Source organism: Salvelinus namaycush, chromosome 19, assembly GCF_016432855.1.
Source record: "Salvelinus namaycush isolate Seneca chromosome 19, SaNama_1.0, whole genome shotgun sequence".
Lineage (NCBI taxonomy): Eukaryota > Metazoa > Chordata > Actinopteri > Salmoniformes > Salmonidae > Salvelinus > Salvelinus namaycush.
Window position 1 is genome coordinate 5,812,252 of NC_052325.1, and position 6,899 is coordinate 5,819,150.

The window sequence follows — 6,899 nt, forward strand, 5'->3', positions numbered from 1 at the left end:
AGTACCAGTACCAGGTCAATGTGGAGTTATATACAGGGAGTACCAGTACCAGGTCAATGTGGAGCTATATACAGGGAGTACCAGGTCAATGTGGAGCTATATACAGGGAATACCAGATCAATGTGGAGTTATATACAGGGAGTACCAGTACCAGGTCAATGTGGAGCTATATACAGGGAATACCAGGTCAATGTGGAGCTATATACAGGGAGTACCAGATCAATGTGGAGTTATATACAGGGAGTACCAGAACCACATCAATGTGGAGCTATATACAGGGAGTACCAGTACCAGGTCAATGTGGAGCTATATACAGGGAGTACCAGATCAATGTGGAGCTATATACAGGGAGTACCAGTACCAGATCAATGTGAAGCTATAGTACTGGTACCCCCTGTATAAATCAATGTGGAGCTATATATGGGGGGTACCAGCACCAGATCAATGTGGATCTATATACAGGAAGTCCCAGTACCAGGTCAATGTGCAGAGGTATGAGGAATTTGAGGTAGATATGTACATGAAGGCAGGGTAAAGTGACTAGGTATCAGGATAGATAATAATAAGGTATTTGAGGTAGATGTGTACATGAAGGCAGGGTAAAGTGACTAGACATCAGGATAGATAATAATACGGTATTTGAGGTAGATGTGTACATGAAGGCAGGCTAAAGTGACTAGGCATCAGGATAGATAATAATAAGGTATTTGAGGTAGATGTGTACATGAAGGCAGGGTAAAGTGACTAGACATCAGGATAGATAATAATAAGGTATTTGAGGTAGATATGTACACGAAGGCAGGGTAAAGTGACTAGGCATCAGGATAGATAATAATGAGGTAGATATGTACATGAAGGCAGGGTAAAGTGAGTAGACATCATGATAGATAATAATAAGGTATTTGAGGTAGATATGTACATGAAGGCAGGGTAAAGTGACTAGACATCAGGATAGATAATAATGAGGTAGATATGTACATGAAGGCAGGGTAAAGTGACTAGACATCAGGATAGATAATAATAAGGTATTTGAGGTAGATATGTACATGAAGGCAGGGTAAAGTGACTAGACATCAGGATAGATAATAATAAGGTAGATATGTACATGATAGATAAGAGCAAAATAAAGAATAGAGTAGCAGCAGAAAATGATGTGTGTAAAGTGTACAGTGCCTTGTATAAGTTCTTCCACCTTGGTGTTTTTCCTATTTTATTGCATTACAACCTGTAATTTAAATAGATTTGGGGGGGGGTTTCATGTAATGAACATCAACAAAATAGTCCAAATTGGTGAAGGAAAATGTTTAAAAATTACTTTAAATTAAATTTTAAAAAATCAAACGGAGAAGTAGTGCGTGCACATGTATTCACCTCCTTTGCTGTGAAGCCCCTAAATAAGATCTGGTGCAACCAATTACCTTCAGAAGTTATACAAAAATATCCGAAACTTTAAACATTCCACGGAGCACCATTAAATCCATTATAAAAAAATGTAAAGAATAAGGCACCACAACAAACCTGCCAAGAGAGGGCCGCCCACAAAAACTCATGGACCAGGCAAGGAGGACATTAATCAGAAAGGCAGCAAAGAGACCAAAGAAAACCCTGAAGAAGCTGCAAAGCTCCACAGCTGAGATTGGAGTATCTGTCCAATGGACCACTTTAAGCCGTACACCCCACAGAGCTGGGCTTTACGGAGGAGTGGCAAGAAAAAAGCAATTTCTTCAATAAAAAAATAAGCAAACACGTTTGGTGTTTGCCAAAACGCATGTAGGAGACTCCAAAAACATATGGAAGAAGGTTCTCTGGTCAGATAAGACAAAGATTTAGCTTTTTGGCCATAAAAGATAATGCTATGTCTGGTGCAAACCTAACACCTATCATCACCCCGGGAAGAGCATCCCCACAGTGAAGCATGGTGGTGGCAGCATCATGCTGTGTGGATGTTTTTCATTGGCAGGGACTGGGAAACTGGTCAGAATTGAAGGAATGATGGATGGCGCTAAATACAGGGAAATTCTTGAGGGAAACCTGTTTCAGTCTACCAGAGATTTGAGACTGGGACGGAGGTTCACCTTCCAGCAGGACAATGAGCCTAAGCATACTGCTAAAGCAACACTCAAGTGGTTTAAGGGTAAACATTTAAATGTCTTGGAAAAAAAGCCCAGACCTCAATCCAATTGAGAATCTGTGGTATTACTTAAAGATTACTGTACACCAGCGGAACCCATCCAACATGAAGGAGCTGGAGCAGAATGGGTAACAATTCCAGTGGCTAGATATGCCAAGCTTGTACAGACATACCCCAAGATACTTGCTGCTGTAATTGCTGCAAAAGGTGGCTCTACAAAGTATTGACTTTGGGGGGGGGGTGAATAGTTATGCACACTCAAGTTTATTTTTTTTGTCTTATTTTGCATCTTCAAAGTGGTAGGCATGTTGTGTAAATCAAATGATACAAACCCCCCCAAAATCCATCTTCATTTCAGGTTGTAAGGCAACAAAATAGGAAAAATGCCATGGGGGTGAATACTTTCGCAAACCACTGTATGTCTGTGTTGTGTGTGTGTGCGTGTGTGTGGGTGCGTATATGTAGTCTAGTGAGTGAGTGTGTGTATATACAGTCTAATGAGTGTGTGTATATGGTGTGTATATATAGTCTAGTGAGTGTGTGTATATAGTTTAGTGAGTGTGCTTAGGGTCAGTGCAAGGTAGAGTCAGTGCAGTTCATTTGGGTACCACTAATGGACTATTTAGCAGTCTTATGGCTTAGGGGTGGAAGCTGTCTCGGCGCCTGTTGGTTCCGAGAGCCGATGCTCCGGTACCGTTTGCCGGACTCTATCAGAGTGAACAGTCTGCGGCTGGAGTTTTTGGCTATTTTTCTGGCCTTCCTCTGACACCGCCTGATATAGAGGTCCTGGATGGCAGGGAGCTCGGCCCCAGTGATGTACTGGTCTGTCCGGCACCCTCTGTAGCGCTTTGCGGTCAAGGGCAGTGCATTTGCCATACCAAGCGGTGATGCAACCACTCAAGATGCTCTCGATGGTGCTGCTGTAGAATGTTTTGAGGATCTGAGGGCCCATACCAAATCTTTTCAGCCTCCTGAGGGGGAAGAGGCACTGCTGTGCCCTCTTCATGACTGTGCGGGTGTGTGTGGACCATGTTAAGTCCTTAGTGATGTGGACGCCATGGAACTTGAAGCTCTTGACCCGCTCCACAACAGCCCCGTTGATTTAGATGGGGGCATGCTCTCCACTCCTTCTGCTGTAGTCAACGATCAGCTCCTTGGTCTTGTTGACGTTGAAGGAGAGGTTGTTGTCCTGGCACCACACTGCTAAGTCTCTGACCTCCCTGTAGGCTGTCTCATCACCTTCGGTGATCAGGCCTACCACCATTGTGTCATTAGCAATCTTGATGATAGTGTTGGATTCATGTGTGGCCACGCAGTCGTGGGTGAACAAGGAGTACAGGAGGGGACCAAGCACACACCCCTGAGGGTGTTGAGGGGTAGCGTAGGAGAGATGTTGTTGCCTACCCTCACCACCTGGAAGCCGGCCCATCAGAAAGTCCAGGATCCAGTTGCGAAGAGAGAGGTTCAGTCCCAGGGTCCCTAGCTTGGTGATGAGCTTGGAGGGGACTATCGTGTTGAACGATGAGCTTGGGTCTATGAACAGCATTCTCACATAGTTATTTCCCCTCATGTCCAGATGGGAGAGTGCAGTGTGAAGTGCAATTCAGATTTCATCATCTGTGGATCTGTTGGGCGGTATGTGATTTGACATTGAATTGACATCCTGACATTTAATCCTAGTAAAAATTCCCTGTCTTAGGTCAGTTAGGATCACCACTTTATTTGAAGAATGTGAAATATCAGAATAATACTAGAGAGAATGATTTATTTCAGCTTTTATTTATTTCATCACATTCCCAGTGGGTCAGAAGTTTACATACACTCAATTAGTATTTGGTAGCATTGCCTTTACATTGTTTAACTTGGGTCAAACAATTCGAGGAAGCCTTCCACAAGTTTCCCAAAATAAGTTGGCTGAATTTTGGCCCATTCCTTCTGACAGAGCCGGTGTAACTGAGTCAGGTTTGTAGGCCTCCTTGCTCGCACACGCTTTTTCAGTTCTGCCCACAAATTTTCTATAGGATTAAGGTCAATCAATCAATCAAGTTTATTTTATATAGCCCTTCGTACATCAGCTAATATCTCGAAGTGCTGTACAGAAACCCAGCCTAAAACCCCAAACAGCAAGCAATGCAGGTGTAGAAGCACGGTGGCTAGGAAAAACTCCCTAGAAAGGCCAAAACCTAGGAAGAAACCTAGAGAGGAACCAGGCTATGAGGGGTGGCCAGTCCTCTTCTGGCTGTGCCGGGTGGAGATTATAACAGAACTATGCCAAGATGTTCAAAATGTTCATAAGTGACAAGCATGGTCAAATAATAATCATGAATAATTTTCAGTTGGCTTTTCATAGCCGGTCATTAAGAGTTGAAAACAGCAGGTCTGGGACAGGTGGCGGTTCCATAACCGCAGGCAGAACAGTTGAAACTGGAATAGCAGCAAGGCTAGGCGGACTGGGGACAGCAAGGAGTCATCATGCCCGGTAGTCCTGACGTATGGTCCTAGGGCTCAGGTCCTCCGAGAGAGAGAAAGAAAGAGAGAAGGAGAAAATTAGAGAGAGCCAAGATTTTCAAAATGTTCATAAATGACAAGCATGGTCAAATAATAATCAGGAATAAAAGTCAGTTGGCTTTTCATAGCCGATCATTAAGAGTTGAAAGCAGCAGGTCTGGGACAGGTAGGGGTTCCATAACCGCAGGCAGAGCAGTTGAAACTGAAACAGCAGCAAGGCCAGGTGGACTGGGGACAGCAAGGAGTCATCATGCCTGGTTTGCCGTGACGTATGGTCCTAGGGCTCAGGTTCTCAGAGAGAGAGAAAGAAAGAGAGAACGAGAGAATTAGAGAGAGCATACTTAAATTCACACAGGACACTGGATAAGACAGGAGAAGTACTCCAGGTATAACCAACTGACCCTAGCCCCCCGACACATAAACTACTGCAGCATAAATACTGGAGGCTGAGACAGGAGCGGTCAGGAGACACTGTGGCCCCATCCGAAGATCAGGGGTTTGTGATGGCCACTCCAATACCTTGACTTTGTTGTCCTTAAGCCATTTTGCCACAACTTTGGAAGTATGCTTGGGGTCATTGTCCATTTGAAAGACCCATTGGCGACCAAGCTTTAACTTCCTGACTGATGTCTTGAGATGTTGCTTCAATATATCCACATCATTTTCCTTCCTCGTGAGGCCATCAATTTTGTGAAGTGCACCAGTCTCTCCTGCAGCAAAGCACCCCCACAACATGATGCTGCCACCCCCGTGCTTCACGGTTGGGATGGTGTTCTTCTGCTTGCAAGCCTCCCCTTTTTTCCTCCAAACATAATGATGGTCATTATTGCCAAACAGTTCTATTTTTGTTTCATCAGACGTGAGGACATTTCTCCAAAAACTACGATCTTTGACACCATGTGCAGTTGCAAACCGTAGTCTGGCTTTTTTATGGCAGTTTTGGAGCAGTGGCTTCTTCCTTGCTGAGCGGTCTTTCAGGTTATGTCGATATAGGACTCGTTTTACTGTGGATACAGATACATTTGTACCTGTTTCCTCCAGCATCTTCACAAGGTCCTTTGCTGTTGTTCTGGGATTGATTTGCACTTTTCGCACCAAAGTACGTTCATCTCTAGGAGACAGAACGTGTCTCCTTCCTGAGCGGTATGACGGCTGCGTGGTCCCATGGTGTTTATACTTGCGTACTATTGTTTGTACAGATGAACGTTGTACCTTCAGGCATTTGGAAATTGCTCCCAAGGATGAACCAGACTTGTGGTCTACAATTTTTTTTTGAAGTCTTGGCTGATTTCTTTTGATTTTCCCATGATGTCAAGCAAAGAGGCACTGAGTTTGAAGGTAGGCCTTGAAATACATCCACTGCTACACCTCCAATTGACTCAAATGATGTCAATTAGCCAATCAGAAGCTTCTAAAGCCTTGACATCCTTTTCTGGAATTTTCCAAGCTGTTTAAAGGCACAGTCAACTTAGTGTATGTAAACTTCTGACCCACTGGAATTGTGATACAGTGAATTATAAGTGAAATAATCTGTCTGTAAACAATTGTTGGAAACATTTATTGTGTCATGCACAAAGTAGATGTCCTGACCGACTTGCCAAAACTATAGTTTGTTATTAACAAGAAATTTGTGGAGTGGTTGAAAAACGAGTTTGAATGACTCAGGCCTAAGTGTATGTAAACTTCCGACTTCAACTGTATAAGGCTCTAGCCTCGCCTTCCGACTTGTAGCTGTCTGCAAAAAAAAAAAAATCTACATCCCCTCCACCCAATAGCAACTGGGAATCGGAGATAGTTCCTGTTAAACTGCATTCTTGTAGTACTTAGGTAATGAATGAGTTCCACCAGAAAGGAGGTCACTTTCACTTTCAGTGTCTGCAGCCTTTAAATAGTCTGCTGCTTGGTGCTTTTGACATCATTGGTTTGCAGAGGATCCTTGACTGTCAGCGAAACTACGAGTATATGTGAGTATCAAGCCTGACTTTAATCTGACTTCTGATTTCCAAACCCACAGGTATTCAAACTCTTCGCTGGTTGATCTAATCCTGACAAATTGGCTCCATAAATACTTGGCCTGTGGTGTCTTTACAAATGATCTCAGCGATCACTTTCCTATTGTTTGTACTAAAGATACCAAACTGAAAAACTCTGATCGTTGTATAATTATGAAGAGACATTTATAAAATTTCTCACCCCAGGCGTTCCTTCATGATCAATATTCTTCAGAGTTTGTCTATATCAGCTGCATACCTCACCCTGA